At 36.3% G+C, this 24,111-nt stretch overlaps 1 protein-coding gene across 10 annotated transcripts in view; it reads right to left on the reverse strand.

The window, feature by feature from the left end:
* The window catches only part of LOC139816883 (venom dipeptidyl peptidase 4), a 509,974-nt gene that overhangs the window by 126,708 nt on the left and 359,155 nt on the right, over positions 1 to 24,111 (reverse strand). Inside the window, exon 1 of one of the 10 annotated variants that reach the window (XM_071784700.1) lies at positions 9,539 to 9,628. The exons of the other annotated variants lie outside the window; for them this stretch is intronic. The gene's annotated coding sequence lies outside the window, so the exon portion shown is untranslated. Of the gene's footprint in view, positions 1 to 9,538; positions 9,629 to 24,111 lie in introns of those variants that run through there. 10 annotated transcript variants of the gene reach the window in all.

Here is a 24,111-nt window from a genome sequence, read left to right on the forward strand (position 1 = left end):
AGTCCCAATATCCTCTATATAGTATAATAATCATAATGGCAACACCGCTGTGTTGTATCGGCGAAAAGATCTTACAGAAAATCTTAATTCTTGATGAAACGAGCTTGCGCGGGAAAAAAAGGAAACATCACGCTACGGAGTAACCATCTAGTGACGGGCAGTAAAAAGGGAGGGCGAAGGATGTCGAAGCAATGAGTGGCTGACATATGTCAGACTCGCCCAATGGGACCTGTTACTGAAAGATAACAATGATCCAGGCCGCGTAGCACGCCGCTTCGCCGGTCGTTTCGCCGCCGTGACGACGGTACTTTCCTCGACGGTTATGGTCATCTCCACAAATCGCAGGCGCGCGTATGACACGTGAGAGTCGTTCCCGCGGGTGCCACCGTGTCGGCGCACGGATGCCCCAATTTAACACCGTCAGAAACGCCGAAAATCATGGACAAATTTCATCCACCCGCGGCCCCGCGCGCGCGACATCCCAATATCTATCCATTGTCTTCGGCATGCTCGGCGAACCACCACGAGTTGTGCGTCGAAATTGGCGGTAAACGGGATACAGGTGTGTATATCGTGGCTATCAAGAGTTTGGTACACGTACCGCGCTTCTCGAGCAAGAAATATGCAAAGCGTATAGAATCCATAAATAGGAGATTAGATGGCCGCGAGTCCCTCTTTTTCCCCGTGAGCGTGAAGAAAAACTGTAAATAGGTGATGAGATGGCCGCGAGTTTCTCTTTTTCCCCCGGGCACAGAGAAAAGCCAAGAATATGGCTTCGGAATACATTAGTACCTCATTGCAAACTGTTAAATTAATTTGTTTAAACCGGATTAATCTGTCCATTTCCGATGCACATTCAACAGCTTCTCAGCAGACTTTTAATGTAAGATTCCTATTCAGATTTAATAGATTTCTTTATACGGACACATTAAGAATAGAAAGACCTACTTCTACTATAAATCGCTAACTTTAAAATGTCAAAAAGAACATATCTATAAGTAACAGATTTTAAGTTAAAAATGTATCAAAATAAACGTGAGGAGATTAGTGAGTAATAATTAATTTTAATATAATTATCAGGAAAACGTTGTGTGATGCAGGAGACCCATTTTATGTATTACTAGATGACATAAAATATGTGTATTCAGGAAATTAATAGAGAATATATAATATGTTTCATTATGTAAATATATATAAACGAGCTCGTAAAGCACGCCACAAACCCATGCGACAATTAACTGGTACAATAATTTCGAAGAAAACACGTGGACTCGTGAATAATAGAGAAGCCGAAAACAACAATTCGCTGCTTTAAATAACTTTTTTTTGTTCATGCATGTACTATTTCTACATATATATTAGTCATTTATGCCTTTTAATACTCAAAATAACTGCCACATTTCTCAAAATTGTTTTGTTAATAACTTCTGAATAAATTAACAACGAGCGCGGGCTGAAACCTTCTGAAGATCACTCAGGAGGGTGACCTTGACAACATATAAAATATCAAAGTCATCCAAGGTGACCCCCTCCATGTACACAATTACCAATATATTTATTTTATTAGTTTCATATTAAATATTTAAATATGTTTTTTGCTTTATAAGAATTTCTATTATACAATCAATATTACTTTTTCACATTAAAATATTCTCTTATTATTCACGTGATGAAATTTCATATAATAATAATTATATTGTTAAATAAAAATTATATTCCAATGATTCAATTCGAAATCATTCAATTTGCTTCGATTTCAATGAAATTTTGTCGATTTAATTTGATTCGAACTCAAGAAGGAATAAAATTCGATTCAATTTAATTCGACATAAAAAATTCTTGATTCTCACATCTCTAAATACAGATTTGACTAAGCGATGACGCATAAAAGATGAAATCGACAGTAAAGGGTATTTAAAATGCGACATTTAAAAGCTGTGAAAAAGGGCGCATCCAATTCCTATAATAAAATATTTCCTAATTCTTTTTAAAGAATTTAAAGAATGTATAAAGAGAAAAGGAAAAGCTAGAACAACTTGTTTGCACACAATGCAAACTTCCCCAATGGCCATTTCCTTGATTTTATATAATTTTATTTAGTCGCCTAGCTTTCGCAATTAACCCTTAAAGCGCACACCTCCGAAAAATTACGTAAAGCGCACTGGGGGTATGAGATACCCCAGTGTCTTTAAGTATGTACTGTAACGACGCTATTGACTATTTTATTGCATAAAAATTTTTGAATGAAGTTAAAGTTATGTATTTTAAGGATAAACAAAAGTTATAGCGATTTCTTAAAATTAACATTGTTTAAAAAATTATTGAAAAAGACATTTTAATGGGACTTATCAGAGCACAAAGTTCGGAGTGGGGTATATCCTACACCCCATGTGCGCTTTAAGGGTTAAAAGTGAAGTCCACACGCACCGATTTCACAAAATGATGCATATATTCTCTGTTTCTCTTGAATAAGATTCCGATCGCGATGTAATATAGTTCAAGTCCCCGAGAGTCTGGTATGTCTACCCGATCGATCAATACCACGAAACTTTAACACTGGAATGCAGGATCCGTTCTACATACATTTGTACGTGCGCCCTTTGTTCTCTCTTCCCGGCGCGGCGCGGCGCGGCGGTTCTATTTGCCACACATTTCGCCGTTACTCACAAGAGTTTCACGCCAAGAATACGCTGATGCTCGGGTATTCATTCAAGCGAAATGGATATAGAATTTACATTTAAAGTAGTAACCGGGTGTGATACCGACTCACCGTATGCATCCTAGAACAAGTTTCACGATTGCATTTTGCTTTCCTATTCGTTTATTTGAGCTTATTCACCGCGTATCTGATTTCTCAAATAACTCGATTACTTTATCCCTCGCTGATTTATCGCGTTTTGCACATTTAGGTTAATAAAGAAATCCTTTTAATCGCAAAAAAAGTAAGAACTTGGGATATCGAGATATCAAGCAAGTATAGCCTTCCGGGATATAAATAAAAAAGATCAAATCAAGCTTAAAAAGCGCGGACACTAAATAATATAGTATTAAATGCACGGTTTGCGATCTAATATATCAGAATAAAGTTCCAAATAATATCTCAGCACTGTCGCGCGTGACAAGTCAGAAAGTATGAAGAAAGCAGGCTGAAGTGAAAACCGTTGCTCGTTAATGAGCATCTCGCACGACATGACTTTGCTTTTCCACTATTAAATAATCTACTTGTAGCGTATTACACCATGGTCTACGTTTGCCTTGAGACGACTCCATCGGGAATAACTTTGCCATTTTGGAATTTGTGGCGAAAGTTTTTGGAAAATAGAGTTAATGAAAGAAAATCGTATTTTCGTTGAAAATCATCGCAAACTCATTTTACACTCTTGATAATAAAATTTTTTTATATTTTTTTGAGCTCACGAGATATATCTTCAAATTCGAGGAAAATACACTACAACTCTAAGTGTGTTATTTTACCTGAAGTTCTTTTTACGCATTTCTTTCCGTTTTATAAATCACGTCATTTAACATGGTCGAACGTATTAATACTTTTAATTTAATAAAAATAAACGTGTTAAATGACATAATTGTCACGCAAGAAACATGTAAAAAGAGCTTCAGTTAAATGTGTCATTTTCAGACGTTTATGTGTGTAAAAATAATTACTTGAATTTGCAGTGTAACACTGAAAAAAAATACTTAGATTACAAGAAAATATTTTTTCACATAGTACCAATAGCTTTATTTACTTAATATAATCACATATTTATTTAGAATTAGATATCTTACTTTACGACCTTAACTTAAATTAAGTAAAAATATCTAATTCTAAATAAATATGTGATTATATTAAGTAAATAAGGCCATTGGTACTATGTAAAACAATATTTTCTTGGATCTAAGTATTTTTTTTCAGTGAAGAGCGAGTCAAGCGCATTTCGTGTAGTATTTAGCTCTATTAATTTCATGTTAATAACAACTTTGTGCGAATTAACTCGGTGCGTTTGACTGAACGCTATACTGTAGAGCATTCTAAATACATGAAAGCGTATGGAAGAACTTGATAAATATTATTAAAATATATTAGGATCATTCAATGTAGTGCAATATAAGAGGGTAATGAACCAACGATGCAAGCTAAAGATATTATATTAATAATTATAAAAGATATTATATTAATAACAAAATTATTCATAAATATAATAGATATAGGATATTGGTAAATATTAATAATCGAGCATCAATATTGCAATATTATATTATACTACTGTGAGATATGACAATTTATTAAGTACCCATTAACGAGACTTGATCGCCGTTAAATAATATATTTAACAAGTTGCACTTGTGCGATTCAATGGTAATAAACGCATCGCATTCTGCTACAACTGATTGTCATGCGTCGTGCAATTAATAATTACTTACACGCGTCTATGAAAATTATGCAGCTGCGCACCACGTGCGTGTATCGTAATCGATTTAACAATATATAATACATCGTGATTGAACTTCCACTTCGCATTCTCGCAATTCACCGGTGTATTTATATATGTATAAATATACCGGTCTCGCCGGAGCGACATAATGTTTCCTCGTCGCTGTGCGAATTAATAATTCCCGATCCTGTCTCTCTCGTTGCGCGCAGGCCGTTTATGCAAAGCGTGATAAACAGTCGGCTGTCGATGTAACAATGAGCTGACCGCAAAACGATCCGCCAATTATTTCAATCGAATTAATACAACACGGCTCTGCGAAACGCCTCTGCGCCCTTTTACGCCCGGCTAACGATATCGCGCCCGTTTAATAGCGCAACATTCGTTCGTTGCACTTTGCACGCTCTTTTTTGTCAGTACCTTCTGACGCACAGAAACAGAACAGCACGCGCGTGCACACACGTACAAACCGAGCACACGTCCAAGCCCGATAAAAATGATCCGCTCCGCTCTTTTTCGCACGCGAACTACGGCTAGCTTTTAATTACTTTTAATTTACTTTATCGATTACCGTGCCCGTCTCACCGCCATCCACTCTACACCGCGTTGCGTTCTTTTTCTACCAATCGCGCGCGTGCCTGTGGTTTCTCGCATATCGAATTTCTGTTACATCCAATACCTTTCTCCAATCCTTTGCCTAAGTTTGCCCCTGTTCACGTCCGCCATTAGAATTTTCGTCCTGACATTATCCAAATATGCATATTGCTGTAACAGCATAACTACCCTCTATGGTAATGTACGAACAGCGGTGCACAGATATATTAATTAAAATTCCAGCCCTGTGAAAATGTTTAATCGACGAATGCAAGAACTGGCAAGATCTAATCATCGTCGATAAATATTTTGAGTATGGATAGCCTTTATAATTATTATTTCCCAGATGCTATACCGATAAATCATATCGTTATTACGATAATTTAATATTTCGTAATAAAGCTATTTATACTAAATTTTATTCATAGTAAAGAATGTTCTATTTTTCTTCTTTTTTACTGATAGACGTACCAAATAAATACATGCAAAATTGGTAAAGAAAACGTATAAAAACTAATAGAATCATACGTATCATATGGTGTAAGAAATAAAGAAATGTATTAGATAAAGGTGTAGAGTAGAGTGGGGCAAAAGTACACACTTATAGTTTTTGATCCCATATATCTACCGTTGAGATATAGTTAGAGTCTTGAAATTTAAACTGTAAAATCTTCAAACATTCTTTTTCAAAATTCACTAGAGCTCATGTCTATATTTTGAATACATTCCATGTAATAAACTTTTCTTGAACTGATTGCAAAAATGCACTTTTGCCCCACCGGTGAAGCAAAAGTTCGCATGCAGTAGGGCAAAAGTGCGCAATCCAGGTGTTGGACTGTTGGGTACGTCTTAAGTTTAAGTGCGCGCGTATCGAGCGTTCTAATCGAGCAGCGTAATCGAGCGATGCGGCCGGTATTCATAGTCGGTTCTTATATTTAAGACCGTCTTAAGTACAATCTTAAGACGTCATGAACCAATCACAGAGTCGTATTAGCATCTTAAGACATTACTTAAAACGGTCTTGAAATAAGAACCGACTATAAAAATACCGGCCGCGATCGAGTTTCGATAGAAATATCGTACGTATACAGGTGGCGCATGTGTCACGAGCGAGCGCGGCGAGAGCACGCAGCGTGCACGCAGTCAGTATTATTTGGTGTCATTACGAATCGTTCTTCATAAGTAATAAAGTTTTGTTTTAAATTGAACGAATCTAGAGCGAGTTTTCATTCTGAACAGCTGGTATATTTGTTTTCGTGTAAATTAGGTTGACAATACTGAGTTCATTCGTAAACTGTCATGACTGACAATGAGTGGCGCCGGACTACAGCCGATTCGACTGAACAGCGTTGAAACTATTAGTATTTTCGATTGTTGACTCGATCCGACTCCGGGTCAGATCGAAAGTTCAGTTTGAAACTCGATGACTCTAAACTATCATGGTAGAAAGCATTTCTTAACTTCTATCACATAATCTTTGCATTATGGCGGCATCCCCAGTAAAACAGGAACGTCACATCCACGTCGAATCACGTAATTTCGTCGAATCCACGTCGAATCCACGTAGCAATAACGTGGATCCACGTACTGTTTTTATCGGGATATTATCATATTTCATTATCATTTTTCCGAACTTTTAATCTGACTCGAGTCGGATTGAGTCAACAAATCGAAAACGCTACATGAGGTAAGTTTCATTTTTCAGCTTTCTGATATCTGTATTTCATAAGTAGAAATAAACTTAAGTAAATCCATTGATAAGACATTTTGATTAACTCGTTTCTGGCGTATGTCATGCATGCTATATTGGACATTTCAAATTGTTATCCGTATATAGTAACGCTTATCGGTAATTTAGAAAGTGTCTCATGTTCCTTATAAAGAGACGAAGAGTGAGTTAACCTAAGATTAAAAGTTAACTGACGTTTATGGAACTGGGCCTTAGAGTTAACTTCGGATATCAAGTGCGAACTTTTCCCCACCATGATATGTCCACTTTTGTCCCACGAGATACTTTTTAAATTACCAGTAAGCGTTAGTCTACGGATAACAATTTGAAATGTCCTACTATAGCATGACACACGCCAGAAACCATGTTAATCAAAATGTCTTGTCAATGATTTATTTAAGTTTATTTCTACTTATGAAATACAGTTTGAAAAAAATTATAATGTTACATCAGAAAGACAAAAAATAAAACTTGTCTCATAGTTTTAATACTGTTTAATTGAATCGGATGTCATTACATATGACGCCACTCAGTCATGACACTTTATAAATTAACTTAGTGCTGCCAACTTAACTTACAAGAAAACTAGTAATATCTGCACTGCGCACTTTTATCCGCCGCGCACTTTTACCCCACTCTACTTTATAATCGTTAGACACGTCCGCAACTCATCTTATTTAATATACCGCGTGTATTTATAAACGTGTTACAAACGTATTTATAAACGTACTCATATACGTTTTCTCAAAAACATAACAATAGAATGTTATAGCAACGTTACAGTAAAAAAGTAATGCCAATACGCTGCTGTAGACATGTCATTTACCAGATATATCAGATATTAACGAATAAATATTGCGGTACGTATATGCCGTATGCATACAGCTGCGCGCCCGCCCGAAAAAATCCGCTCAATAAACACTCACTGGTATAAATACGGTATGATATACATGTCAACGGTTACAGGACTGGTATACTTATAGGCATAAATAATAAACGATTTTTATACCGTATAAAACTATACGTTAAGAAATTGTAATAAATATACCGAGGGGGAATTTACAACCCAAAATTTTGTACACCAATGCCGATTTTTGGCATTGCTGTAAAACACTGCCGACATTTTCGTACACTGCCGACAATGCTTAGTCAATACCTACAATGCCGTCAATCCTATATATAAGTAATATAAAATTAAGGCAATGCCATGCAATTATGAACACTGCCGCGTACTGCCCATTATTATACGCCAATGCCACCTCTATCAAGTTAACCCCCCACTATTGCAAAAAAATCCGCACCTATTAAAAAATTTAGTGCTATTTATGTGCTAATTTGTTGCTCTAGTCCGGATTTTGTTGCTCAAGCCGTTTAGCAGGAAACGGCGATCGAAATGGGGGGGGGGCAGCTTGTCGTCATAATAAAAAACCTATATAGAGTGCTTAAATCCAAAAAACAAATTGAACCAGAACCCAGAATTGAACAAACACCAGAATTTGTTGCTTTTTTGTTGCTCCAAGATAGCGTAAAAACATTTTTGAAATATAACGTTTTTTTAGAAAATACGTAGAGGAGACCGGGGCTAACTCGACACCGGGGCAAACTTGACACTAGGCTTTTTGCCAATTTAAATCTATCGTAGAAACTTACTTTTTCTACTGTAAATGCGTCTTTATGTGCCAGTATTATCAACGGAATTTGGTATAAACATTCTAAGTTATAGTGTAATTTTTAACGCGACATAAGCGTTTTTGATAGTGAAAAGTAATTTTTCTGATCTCTCGAAAATGGTCTACTCTTTCATCGAGCTTTCGGGCAAAACTAAGCAACGTACAGCAAAATTTCCTTAAGTAATTTTGTACCTGAAGGAACGCTCTTTAAATGTGTACCATTAAATTTGCTTGACAGCACTATATATTGACTACATAATTATATCTTTTTCGAAGTATATTCAACACTATTAACTTGTAAAAATTGTGCCAGTTAAAGAGATACGTACACCTAGAAATAAAATCGATTATTAAAGCTTGATATTTTTCAAATCTGTGATGTTTTTATTTTTTGTGCTAAATAAGGTTGTATTGTATTACTACTGTATGGACCAGAAGTGGATCAATCTGTCAAGTCAGGTAAAACACCTTGTTGCTTAATCACTTTAAACTTTCCTTAAAACTTTAAATGCGCTTTCTTGAAATCGTGTTTTTGAAATCGGCACCAGATATATCTTGAAAGGTTTTACATCGATTTATTTGAAATTGAATTTTACATGTTTACTCTACATGTTAAAATGTTTTTATCATATTGTAAAAGTTTTTTATTTTCTATATTTTTTTGTTCGTAATTGCAAAATTAGTGATTAAAATTGATATGTCTGTTTCGAATACCTGTCATTTTGTTTAGAATAAGAATTTTTCAAAACAAATTCAGAGAAGATATTTGTATAGACTTTAAGGAAAACTTGAATTCTTTATTACAGATGCTTTTTTTATAGCTATTTCGGCTCATCTGGATAATGTATCATTTTTGAAGTCGGCTTTTGTGTGCTTTTGATGTTGACTGCTATAACACCGCAATTTTTAAGTTTCGCAACAAAAAAGTTTAAAAATATTTTAAAATATAGGGTAATAAGTCGGGGGAAAATGCCAGTGGGTCGAAGATGCTACTTTGTTAATATTTCGTTCATTATCTGATAGATGGTAATGTTTTCTAGTCGTTAACGTGAGAGTTCATGCAACGAGTGACGTATGCAAGTTTCTTCAATTTTATCGTGTAAAATGCGGAATACCTGAGAAAATCTGTTCCACCCAAGTGGTGAGTAGGCTTCCTATAATACTGTTCTCTTCTTTGTTTAAAAAGTTAAAGAGTTTCGCAACATAAAAATTCAAAAATTGTTTTCTGTAAGCAATATATATACTATTGTTATCATACTAATTGCGTCATTATTTTACGTAAACCTAATAGCTACATAAATGTTCCATATCTAAACTACTGGAATTATATATATAATTCATCGCAATAGCCGTCATTTTTTAAATAACCATACAATTTTTGTCATAAGTGTGTCTAAAAGTAGATGTATAATTTATGTAAAAAATTCAAAAACCCCCCGTCTAGAACATAATAAAATTATTAAAATATTAAATTTAAATAATTTTTGTTAGTTTTTTTGTTAACTTTATTTATTTTTAAACATACCTATGTAATTTTCTTTTTGATAAAATATTTTTAAGTGGTATTTTCTATTTCGAGATGATAATAGTATATAGAGATAAAAATAGCAAATCCGGATTTTCATAATAGGTACATCGCAATCTCGCTTTTGCATGACCAATTTTCACAGCGTATTTTCGACAACTTTCCACAAGAAATGCATGCTGCATTGTTAAGTTTTTATTACTGTTTTTACTGATTACATTTATTAAAGTGTCTAGTTAAGATATAATTAAGTAAGGTATCGAAGATATAATAGTTATTGAACAAATAATAAAATGATACGATCGCGTGTTTTTACGGCAAATAATACAATTTTAAACAAACACTTTAAAAAAGTTTGGAACCCGGTGACAAGTTTTAAAGTTGTGTTGTATGACATTGAATCATATTACTCATTCCGCGAGCGATAAAGCTCAATGTCGAACATTGTTACAAATAATTGGACACACGTTCGCATGATTCAGCAAGTAAAATGCTGCGTTGCGTATGTATTTGCCATTATCGTAGCTAATTACCTGCATTTAACTGCTACTTAAACAGTGGCTTATCGTTTCTTAGTTGTTTTATGTAATTACCACTATTGCAGTCTGCAAGGGTAGTCGATTGCTCTTTTTGCCGAATGTCCTTCGAAACGCGGCAATAATCTACAATAATATAACAATAAGCCAATTCAATGAGTTTTTTAGTATGTGGTGGGGCTAGAATCTGCCCCCCCCCCCCATGCGAAAAATAATATACAGAGTGCTCTCAAATCGAATAAACGTTTATACCAGAATTTGTTGCTTTAAGATAGCGTAAAAACATTTTGGTTAAGATGTAGTCAATATAGTGTTATTTATTAGGTATTCGGATATATGTATTTTCTAAAAAAAACGTAAGGAGCGTCCACTGTCGTACTGCCGAGCCAATGCCGGATAAAATTTGGACACTGCCTTAGCAATGCTATGCAATACCTTGCGACGCTTTTTCCCCCGGTCTCGCAATCCGGTGGAGGGCTATCGAGGATTGGCAGCACGCACAACTAATTCCGACATCAAAAGATTGGGCGCCAGGTGCGACGGATCGCACCACCGTACACTAATGTCTGACGCGATATTCCCGGCAATACCTCAGGGCGTAGGGCTCTTTCAGGGAATTCGGAGAGAGGCGTCACGCAATCAATCACACACACAAGAGAATAAATAATAATAACAGAATATATTTGGTCAGATAATATCAGGTATAATCGGTCTGAGTTTCTCGTATCACCGCAAAGATGTCGGATAGGCTGACGCACGAATGCCGCAATAACGCAATAAGTGCACGCGGTAATGTCGAATCTTTCACACTGTAACGCAACCGACAAAATGACGCAATAAGTGCACGCGGTAATGTCGAATCTTTCACACTGTAACGCAACCGATAAATGCAGACGAACACACGAAAGCTTGATATACGAAACAATTACGATTCAGGTATCGCGGTACCTGGCTTCAAACTCACAATGAACTTACGCCACGAGGCCGACGAACCGCCTTCGGTTGCTTCTTCAACGCGCACCCGGGCCACCTCGATTCCGTACGACACCAAAAATTATGGGCGATCTCGCCGAGTCGACCACGCTGGCCGGCGATTGCCCCCGAACACGAAATAAGGACTCGGATCGCGGACGATCCCGCGGTTTGTCACGCGAATCCCGAATTCTCTCGCAAGCACGGAGATTCCGCGGCCCCGCGCCGATCCCGTCGAACTTTCCGTCCCGCCAAACACAATATTCGCCGTCCTCGAAGGCCCAGATACGTTACTCAAAACGAGGGCGAGTGCCCTTCAAATTACATGACCACTCGCGGCTCGCCGTTACCCGCACCACTCGCTCCCGTTATCGCCACGCAAGGCATCACTCTCAATGGCCAGGACGCGACACGATTACGAGCTTAAATAATATGGCCAAAACGCGACACGATTACGAACATAAACTCTATCACAACGAAACGCGACACGATTACGAATAACGCGATACGATTACTTACATTAATGCAACGAGACGCTACACAATTCGACCCGATTAATCCGATTCACGCATCTCAACGCCGCGCGACTGTCGGCCGTGGCGGTGCTCGCGGGGAGGGCACTTGGTCTCTACGCATTAGAGAGCTCACTCTCGGCAAGGCCCTGGCACGCTTTCCACCCGACTCTACGTTAATGCGAGCGCAAGGTATTGCCCGCTCTGACCTCGCTCGGTCCACAGGTATCCTGCGGCGCTCCGGTAACCAACGTGCCACGGGCCGATGCCTCGAGCGAACCCTCTTCTCTTAACGCGGGGACGCCAGAGTGGTGACCTTACAATTCGTCGTCCCTTCGGTAGTCCGGGCAGCTCGGGATCCGGGAGATGCTTCCTGCTCTTTAGCCGGCACGACAGTGTCGGAAACGATAGCCTGCCGGGATCGCGCCGGTTCCCCGCGCCTGCGCTGTAGCGTGTCGCTCGACCGGATTGCCGATCCTAGCGCTTCCTGCGCCTAGGCCGCACGTGCGCCGCTCCTTCCGGGGGCGCCACTCCAGTTCCAGGGTGCTCTCGTCGGCGCCTCAGCCTCTCGCGCGCCTCCCCTTCCGGCGGCGCCGCTGCAATTACCTCCGATTCGGCGCGGGCTTTTCGATTCAACCGGCTGTCCGGGCCGCGATGATCGAGTCGGCGTTCGGGGTCAGGCTGGCCGGGCCTCGGCCCCGTCTGCCGGCATCCCCCTCGGGGTGACGGCCCCAGGGCTGCGCCTTTCCCTGGGCCGCTCCTCGGCACCCTTGTTCAACTGGCATTTCGCTCGGGGGTGATCCGGGGTCTTCCTGATCGTTATGTTGCCGCTGTTACGACCGAGTGCGGGGTGAGCTCCGGCCGGCGACGCTCATGCACTTGCGGGGAGGTCCGGGCGATCCGACTTCCAGCCATGTCCCCTGGCCGTCTCCTTAATCCTCTGCCCTTCCTCGTTGCGGCCCCCGGCCGTTACAGATGGCGTCCGGTCACCACCGGCAATCCCTTAAAAACTTAATATCTAATTAGACCAATTAATATACGCAACCGCCCCCCTCTCGCTCTAACGAGGAGGCATCCCCGAATTCCCCTCGGCCGAGCCCGTCCGGGAAGGAGACGCGACTTGTCACGTCACAACCTCCTGCACTGCCACTGCCACAAGTCATTATTACCACTCCCCATAATCCCGTCAATATTATAGGCCACTACTTACTCTTTTCAGTCCTGCCGAAATTTTGTACACCAATGCCGGCTGTGAATTTCCCCTCAAAATATACATTTTTTAAACGTTTCTAATAAACACTTACCGATATAATAAGTGTCGTATGATATACGTATCCGCAGTTTAGAATTAATGGTTACATAAATAATAAATGCTATTCTTATATTATTATGCATTATAGCATACGCTTAAAAATTGTAACAAGTAGGGTAGTAGGCATTTTTCAAACGTTTATTATAAGATGTATACTTATTACCAATTTTTAACCAATTTTAGCACCATAATACAGTGTAAGAATCGTTTAATACCTACACCTCATCTCTTCTAAACCACCTAAAGCCGAAATCACATAAAGTACGATTTCTTGAATGATAGGCATGCTGCTATTATACATGCTCTGATGCATGCATATAAACATGTTTATGCATTGAACCAGACACGCTGGCATGCATCATTGCATGCACTAATTAAATTAAAACATTCAAAAAATAGTCACGATCGACAGCATCTTCAGGAAAGAAATTTCAATTGTGCTAATTTCGTAGTACACGTCAAACGTCAGATTCGAAAATGTCGTGGAATAAAGAACAAATAACATCGTCAGTATTAATAGAAACGTATAAAAATAAACGTAAATGTTACGTAAATGTTTATTATGGTTGTCACGTATCTTTCATATAGAGAAAACATATGACAAATAGTTCCTGTTTTATTGTTTCATTAAAGTTAGTGACAGTTTTTGTAGATTTAACTTACAAAATATATTGCAGCATGAATTAAACAATTATTAAACGAAAAATTAATAATTTTCATAAACTTTGTAATATTATTCTTATATAAACTTAATTACGAGTAAATAAAAGAATAATAAGTCTTATATACTTTGAATCCCATGTCATTCGAGACAACTTAACGAATATGTATATCATATGACATTTATATCAGTGAGTGTTTATTGGGTAGTGACAGTTTTTCCGAAACGAGTTTGTTTCGCGTCGCTGTAATAACAATTTACAAAAAAAAAATGTATTTCCTTGCGGAAATGTATACTTCTCCACCGCAATGATCATTGCGAAAAGATGATGAGCTTGAAACGACCGGAAAGATACGGCGTCCGTCTGAAGCACGCCTTCTATAATACATTTGCGAGAAAATGGCACCTAGCCGCGCCCTTATGGAGATCTTGTATTTCGTTCTACGACCACAGAATCCTTCTTATGGGCTTTATGCAGGCGGTATGTAAATCCCTGTGCAATGAGCCGATCTGTTCGCGTAACCCAGGATCCTTCCATCGAACGCCGATCCGCGCGTTTGATTCTCATCCGATTTCTCGTCGGCTACTGATTAATATAATATTTACATCCAATTTATAGCAAAGATCCTGGAATAAAGTGGCATGATGGGATGAACGAACGCGATGCGATCGCGATCGTATGGAAATACGGTGTCGGTGCTTCTTCTTTGTTAATTTCATGCTTCACAAATAAATACCGCAATCCAACGTGTGTTTTATCAAAAGCGCTCCATCTGACTTTTACTTTGTTTTTAGAGAATTTTGCATAATTTACTAAAAACTTCTTCGCCATGTAAGTAACTTTGTAAAACATAATTTGAAAATTTCTACGGAAAAAAGAACGGACACCTCTTTTAGCTAGGCAATAAAGGTGTTCCGATAAAACTTATAATCGTATGAAAATTGGATAATTAAATCAGGTAGAAAAATTGAGTAAGCGTGTAACAACTCGGGTGACATATGCTAGTATCCTAAATACTATTTGATCTCGTGTCTTGTAACGAAGTATTATAAGTGAAGCACGCTTTACAAACCAACATTGATGAAACATTTATTTAGGTTGATAATAAATCCTAATTAATCACTTATGATGTTGCAAGAACATCGAAATGTTCAATTGGTTCTCAAAGGAACAAAATTGATTAAATGTAATTAGATCAAGTCCGTGATAATTTATATGAAGCGAGAAAAACGATTAGTTTGTGCGCGGCGAAGATATATCCCTTATTACGAAAGTAGTAAAGCTCGTTATATGGTCAGACAATTTCAAGCAATATAAACAGACTGTCAGACAGTATCACAAAAACACGCCAAAAATATATAATATATTTTCTTTGTGTTAAACAAAATGAGCCAATTTTTGTAAACAATATTTGCACAAATTTGATTAGCGTATTCTATAAAAAGAAATAAATTATAACTTATATAACAACTTAGAACAAAAATATAAAAATATATTTAAATCAAACAGAATTATTCGTAAAATAATAAATTCAATATTATATTGTTAAGTTTGATACATTTCTTATTTTAAGTCATATATATGTTTAAGCTTGTGACTCGTATGTAAAAAATATCAAAACATTCTATATAAAATACAAAGTAAAAAAAATTGACTACAAAATTTCTTACATAATTTTGTTCTCATTTATTACAGTTAATCTATTGTAAATTACATCAACTATTTTTTAGTTCGTCTATTATTGTACTTTTATTTTAATAGATATAATTTCAAATATGATTACGATTTAGCAGCGCTTTTTGGGAAAGGACATACATGCCAGCACACAATTGCCAAAAATGAATTCTCAGTCTGTTTCCCGAGAACGCAGTTTTGTTTTTGGCTTTGCATCGCCCGTCCAGAGACTGACATCACGCGCGACTGTGTCAGAGCCGGACACTTTTGATTTGTTCACCACTTTAGCGAGTCTCGTTAAAGTTTCTTGAGAGAGAATGGCTTGACTCCAAGAGAACAGATCGAGCAACTTGCCTGTTGCGGTGCGAGCTCGCGCCTTCGCGTTTGCCTCGCTAGAGCGGGGCTGAAATTCGCGCGACTTTGTTCACTGAATCGAAAGTAGTGCTGACGCGATGACAAAAATTCCCCGGATTATTATCCTCCGCAACCGAGTCAGTTATTTCACTGCTAAAATCTCAGTACCAAGATATCTTTGGAAAGTATATGATTAGGTGATATGTACAGAGAATATATCTTTACAGAGAATATATCCTTATAGCAGTTTGAAATTCGAATAACTTGAATATTTTTTAATTCTAATTATTTTTTGTATTCAAGCTGCAGAAATAAAAAAATTTGATTCGCAGATTTCAAAGTATGTTTGACGTATCAAGTAATCACGAACATATATGGTCAGACATTATGAGAGAAATGTAGCGATTCATAATACATATACACATTATGCCATAAAATTTCTTTATATTACACAATTTACTACAGCTCCTCCTACATTTGATTAAAGCATCAATTAATATATGCATATTATAAAATGCATACGTTTTGTTCTTCAATAAATTTGCATTTAATTAGCAAAATTAGAAAATCTAAAGCAACGTAATTGCCTCACGATCATAATTGTTTTATATTACTTTTACACGAGGATACGGCTAGTGTCCTCAATAATTGCCGTTAGCGATATCAAAGGACGTAATTTCGATATTAAATATTAATGCAGAGTTTCCAGTTAACCGTTTGATCGATAAATAATACACGCGTGCAATAATAATAAAAATTGCTCTTGTTTATACATAAATTATGCTCACGTATAATTATAAAAGAACGGAAAGTAAAATCGGAATTTTTTAGTTCTCTCTCAGAATTTGAGCTCTCTCTCTTTCTTTCTCAATTAGCAAATAGCTCACACTGAATTTCTGTGACTATCTAAGATCTTAATATTTCATTTACGTCCTTGAATATATTCGACTCGAATCTTAGAAAGGAGCTTAGAATTTCTCGAAGTTTTAATCGCATCTCCAACTCGAGAACTAATGTCACGTAAAACAAACGGCATACCTCTTTGACTTTTAGTACTTCCGGTCCTCGCTCATACACTTTATATACGCGGGGGAGGAACTTTCACGTCCAAGCCGGCTGACCATTTTAATTCGCGAGTTTTATTTCAAGGGAGGAGAGGGGAGGGTAGAAACAGATTTAATCAGCGGCCATTATGCGCGCTCTCTCGCTCTTCGTGAAAGACATAACCGCTACGCGGAAGTTTTCTCGAATACTTTCCGCAACAGCGAAAGGAATAGCCTAGCCTGGTTACCAATTACCACCTTCCAAACTCGTCCCTCGTTTCTTCGTATTGTATCTTAATTAACGGCACTTTTTAGAGGGTTCCGCTAATATAATGGCCGTAGCTTCCGGCAGCGAACCCAGCAATTATTCTCCCCCGCCCCCCCCTTGACTCCCCCTCTCAAGACGCGAGAGGCGGCAAACTCTCCGGCATGCTTCTTCGGGGTCCTCGCGGTTTTCGAATTGCTGATTGGCTATATTAAGGTTCGAAAGTTTCGGAGAAACGAATTTCTCGCAGCAGTTTATAAAAGTTTATTGGTCTTTTGAATTCTTTCAGGTTGATCAATTAACCTACAGTTTTTAGTCCTTCCTTCCATTTTCTTAGACGTAGGATACGTTTTTATAACTACGTATTGTTACTTCTATACTTCGAGGAGGAGAGTATATCCGCAATTTTCTTTATTCTCTTGCATAATTTAAAATACTATTTAAAATATTATTTTCATGCAAGTAAATTAAACCCATATAATTAATAATAAAAATAATCTCTCTTCAAGACTTCAGAGTACGTTCGTTCAAGGAATGATGACGCTTACACTTACGTACACACACAGTCGCGAAATACCATTCGTCAAACCGCGACTCTGTCGCGACTGTCGTTTTGTCAAAAATTTCGCCCATCTTTCTGCAATCAATCGAGCAACGTTCCCTGATATCCATCATCGCGCCACGTGCGCGCTACATATCTTAATCGCCGTTCATCGGAGAGGCTCGAGGAAGATGGCCGTTCGCAATCAAGGGAATTTCACGTAGGCGGTAATTAGCGAATGTATAGATCGCGTCGCGCTCCGTTATCCAGGTGCAAGAGATGCTAGCTACTGTCACAAGTGAAGCCTGCATCATGCGATACCGTATGTGACATGTAGGTACCGAGACTTCGTTAATTACCACGGCGTTACGTATGTCAAACACGATTTTAACCCTCGCGCACGCTCATAGAATGATATACTTCCCGTTAACTTTGTAGCGTGAGTTATGCGTTTAATGCACAGTATTCTCCTCGATGTTTATCGAAGTTAACAGTCCTAGTGCAGCAGTGCGAGAGCTAAATGTGTTCTCCAATTTTCTTCGACATTGAGTTATGAGTACCGACTCCTCCATCATTGTTTCCATCATTGTATCTCATGCATAATTTCCAAGTGAAAATGCTGAATTGAAACCTCGTGTTTTCAATTCAATTATGAAATACAAAAGTACAAATAATTTCTAATTTATGTAGCCGTAAAATTTTTCTTCCATCTCCTTTAATTTTAAAAATTTTTTCGTTAATTTCTAGTTCTCGGAAAAAATAACGTTTGTGACATATTTTCATCCACTTCTGAAATAATATTAAAAATTGTAAAGTTATATATATCATAATATAATTCCCATAAACTTTTAAACTTTAAATTCTAAAAAGTATAATATTCGTCAAAATTGAAACTTTAATTTATTTGCGGTAATTATCGTGGGCAACAGATGGTAAGTATTAATCAAAGTATCAACAACCGAATGTTTCATATATTCCTGTATGCAACTCATGATAGTACGCGAACAAATTTCTCAATAAGATATAAAATTTCAATATTCTATCAAGGTAGAGAGCACTTTCTAAACATTTACTAACTTCGCTCGTTTAATCTTTCCTAAAGTTCGCGTTTTATTTCCTGAATTTCATCATACATTCGGTTCCATATTCGCGAAAATCCAGATAGATTATGCATATACAGTCACCAGTTCGGAAACTCAAGTGGAGAAGTAAGTAAAGTGTAGTATTAGATATGCGAGTCACGTGTTTCCACTGGGTACGATGATCTCTTACCGTCACGTACCATTCATGTCGTTCAGAAGAGTTAGGCGGTTTAACAATTTATAGCTCCGAATCGCGTTTCTCATCTCTGTGATCTTGCGACACGATAAGCGATAAGTTCGTCAATCATTTTAGACGTTCCGTTCCTTACAATTTCGAAGAATATCGATAACGCAGCGTCGCATAAATATTTGCTAGCTGTATTGCAATTAATTATAATTATGGAAATTAATAATATTTTTAATTTAATTTATCATAAAGTTTCTATCAGATCACTTACGAGACGAGCAATTTTTATTTAAAATGAAAATTAAGCAACGCTCTATGTCAAACTTGAGAAATACATTTTCGCAGTTTCTTGGAAAAAAAGATGTAATACGATGATATATTTTACTATTATACTACAGAATACAATACTTGGAATCTTGTTAGGTCTACTTTAATCGTTAATCTCACGCAACACACTCCAATAAATACCGGTTTCCACTTTTTTGCTGTGACAATTTGGCAAAAAATGCGATGGATGTAGCGCGAAATGTTCACTTTATCTATATTTCACGTGGCCACTCGTTCAATTTCAGCGAGCACACGAGAGAAGTATTTCAAAATTTTATATTAAAAAAAAAAATTTGTCAAACACAATATAACAAAAAGGCCTACTTCGAGTAAGCTGGAAAACAAGATATTTTTATAGATCTGTTTTACAACCTCCGTATCGGTTCGTGCAAATTAAACACGAATATCTTATGCCAAAGTCGCGCATTTCTCGGAATTGTGCGTCAAGTAAATGTTCGTTTGCTCCAACTGCAGCGAGACAGGTGGCGAAACCTTTTGACCGGCCACTTTAGTGGAAACTTCTAAACGAAAATCTCCCCTTCGTAACGCGTTTACGCCCTGTCTCCCATAATACCGGAAATGTCAGGATAAAATCCAGCAACGTTTTACCCGCCTTGTTTCTCAGGAATTATTCAACGGCGCTATTTCTGTATCTGTCGTTTTTCTTAAAATTATTATAAAATTGCATAAATCGATATAAAAACTTTTTTTCTAAATATTAAGTTATTTAAAATTAAAATACATGTAATAGTATAACTCCTTCTCCTTAGATATTCAAATTAAATATTAAAAGAATTTATTGCTTAAAATATGTTACATTTAACAAAAATGATATTAACATGAATTTTTAATTACTTCGTAATAAACTACAATTGTTCATATTTGTGTCAAAAATCGAAATTAATATTAAAACGCAGATTTTTTTATTTTTTATTGCTCATTAAAAAGTGGATAATTTAATACCAAACGAAGAGAGACAACAAAGAGTAATGTAATTTAACGATGAAGTTCTTCGAAATAAACAAATGCAATGCAAGAATTTAAAGCAATAAGTGTGTAGCAACAAAATCAGAACAAGTATAATAATTGCAATTTTCCAAGAAAGACCGGATAAAATTTTTATCAAAATAGGAAACGGATATTTTCGAATGTAATCCACACAGTGAGATATGTAACTTCAATAGGAGGTGATTCAGATATCCGGGCAATGCAATGAGTTATCGATCAAATGACGCCAACTGTTATTTCCACAAATCCCGGAGCGATAAAATATCTTCATATTTCTACCCACATCTTCGTTAATTTATCACGCTAGAATTTAATTGTTCTTATTGGATCGCGAGGTTGAAATCGTTTCGAAATTGATTAACGTGATTGTCGATAGAAGCGTGTTCAAGAAGTATTGTTAATCTTTTTCTAAAAAACATTGCTAAATTAAAATATTTTTTTCATCTCTTAAATATTATATAAAATTTAAACTCGCCATTCTCCATTAACTTACAAAAAAGCGCTATGTGAAAATTAATAATAAAGAAAATAGAATAAAATAACCATACCATTTTTAGTATCAATATACATATAAGCAATTCTTTTAAGCTTAAAAAACTAATACTATCGGCTTGCAAATATATTATTATAAATTTAAAACATTGCTGCGCACATGTATTGATTAGAAAAATTCCATAATTCACTAATCGCGTTAGGTGTTGCGACCATAATAACGTTTATTATACTTTCAAAGAACGTTGCAATGTAAATGCAATTCCTATCACGTGCACAGTTACATTCATATATGTAATGCAAATATTCGCATAATTTCAAAAACATACACCGTAGTTACAAGATTCCAATTTTGCTGTTGTCATAAGACTTTGCTGCAATCACAATAAAAATTGCGCAATTGGCATTACACGTAATATTCTCGTGTTCGGCAACTAGTGGCGGATATTATAACGTGATACACGCGCAAATTGCAAAAGGATCATTTTAACATTTCAACATATAATCCGTACTGTAATACGGAATTAGTAATGCTCCAGCATGGCACAAACCGACATGGATAACCATCGATTACTGCGGTTGTATAATTGTTAACAATTGTAATTAAAATTATGTAATTAAGTAATATTTGACAATAGTCATATTGCTTTAAATTAAATACGCACGTGCAGTAAAGTAATTCGTAGCTCAATCGCGCACACATAGAAAAATATCATTCTACAGTCAAAGAAAGAAATTGCTTATTTTATCACGGAAAAAAAGGATTTGGACTGTACGGACTACTATACGGACAACTAATATTTTTTGCTGCAAGAGCTAATTAATTTTGCAATAATAGCAAAACCTTTTGTTACAATAGCAAAGTTCAGCAAAATTTTTTGCTATTGCAGCAAAAGGTTTTGCTATTATTGCAAAATTAATTAGCTCTCGCAGCAAAGAATGTTAGTTGTCTCATATTTAACAAATAGATTTGCTGTTTATAAGTAATAGTTTTCTTCAACAAAAAATATTTTGTTAATAATAGTTCAAGATATACTTGACACAAGTTTCAGAAAAGCTCATCATTTTGTGCTTAAAACAAGAATTTATTCTTCTTTCAAGAATATTATATACTTAAGTATATGCTTCTCTTCAATAAGGCTATGATGCTTTTGTTCAAAAATTTCTAGCAAAATAAGAAAGAAAAAAATAATAAAAATTTTGGTATAAAAATGCAAGATTAAGTTATAAAGAAATATTTGTTATAATTATATTGCGTATAAAATTGCATAATATTATTTTAATTAAGTTTGAGATTAAATGATAAACTATATCAATAAGTGCTAATTACATTTAATAGATTATGACCAAAGTAATTAATATTGGCTTATAAAACTTATACAGCACCTAATTAACATCATCAGTAGACACATGTGCATACTGCGTATCATATTTTATAATTAGATAATTAAATCATCTTTAAATCATAATAATATTAAACAAATTTGTTAATTTTGTCATAATTATTATTTTATCATTGAAAAATAAAATCGAGCAAAGAATCACAGGAAAGAAACATGGCGGGTTTGAAAAATATATGTACAATATCATTAAAGACAAATATGTCTATGTACATAAGAGATTTTAAATCCAAACTTGGTACATATACTTAAATTAACGCGCTTCCTCTTTTTCAAAAACAATCCCATAATACATTTAGGGAAGACCATGCAGGGACAAAAATAACGCAGAATGAACGTAACAATTACTAAAAAAATTACATTCATATACGAATCTATCCGCTGTTATATAATGTCTTTTGAGAACTAAAACGTTTTGCTACATTGATTATATGTTCATTTTTTTATATTTTACCTTGTTAAAATCAATCTGTTACAACCAGCCCTAGGGTAGGAACAATCGTAACAAATCTCGATCTTCATAAAATTTGATTTTTTTACTTAATTATAAAATGTGGATAAATTTTATCTATACCATAATGTAAGTAAAGAATGTATTTACCTTATAAAAGAGAAAAAAAGTTTATATATAAACAAGCAAATCAAAAATATTAACTCAAATACAAAAATTGTTACGTTTTGTTCCTGGTCTCCCCTGTATATTTTATAGCGATTATCGCAAGATAGAAGCTAAAATTACAAACATTTCTTTAATTGGCAAGCCCCAGTCTCCGAAGCACTCGCATACAAGTAACATGTCGCAACGGAGAATCTGTCACATGCTAACTTTTACGAAACACGTAAGTTTTTCTCGATCTTCGCATTCTCTCCTCACATATTGTTGCTACATAAAATTGTCCACTGCAGCTGCCATTTATGGCTATGCTGGAACATGCTCGTGAACGCAGGGATGTTTATTAGTTTATGATGAGTCATTTCGATGATATAGACCGCACTTGAAAAGGGCTCGAACCTTGAGCCGAAACGTAGTGCATACTTTTGTACATATGGGCCAGTTAGTCGAGTAATAAATTAATAATTTGCTGTTTAATCACTGGCGGACGAAGTTATTTTTCTATATTTCTTTAATTGTTTTTCGTATCGCGGCGTATGTTTGTACGTAATGAGACTCGTGAAAATGTCGGTATTCAGCAAATATATAGTCCGAAAAAAAGTTCGAACTTGATGACTTAATCAAGATATGCGCCGTCGTTAGCCCGAAATCGAGAGCGGGTTTATGGACGAACGCATATGGTAACTAACCACGCCCCTGAGTTACCTCAATTTGGTGTGGAGTAGATGGTGGCTGCGGTTCTGCGTAGCGTAAAACTCTCATCAACCACCATGATTACCAACCATAAGGCATGCCTTTCTCGTTCTCTTCCGTCCGCAAACCGCCAACCGGACACCTAACAACGCGCGCCTATTTTTTTAAATTCTGGTTTTCAATTTAACACCGAAACGGCATAATAACATCCAATTGAGGCGATGTCTCTGCCTCAAACATTTGTTGTTCATAGTGAACACCTCGAATATATAAGACCAAACAACTTATGAATTAAGATTTTTAGTCGATTTAGAATTAATATAACTTCCCTAATAAAGATGTGCTAAGATACTTTTGAATTAGAAGCAATTAAAAATAAAAGGCTTTTTAAGAGTTAAACTCTGCAAATAGAAACAGAGAGATAATAATAGGTTGATCTTTAACTAATCAGAAAATGGCGCCTAATAAAATTTCCATTTCCATTTCTTCT

This window comes from Temnothorax longispinosus, chromosome 7, assembly GCF_030848805.1.
Source record: "Temnothorax longispinosus isolate EJ_2023e chromosome 7, Tlon_JGU_v1, whole genome shotgun sequence".
In the NCBI taxonomy this organism is placed as follows: domain Eukaryota; kingdom Metazoa; phylum Arthropoda; class Insecta; order Hymenoptera; family Formicidae; genus Temnothorax; species Temnothorax longispinosus.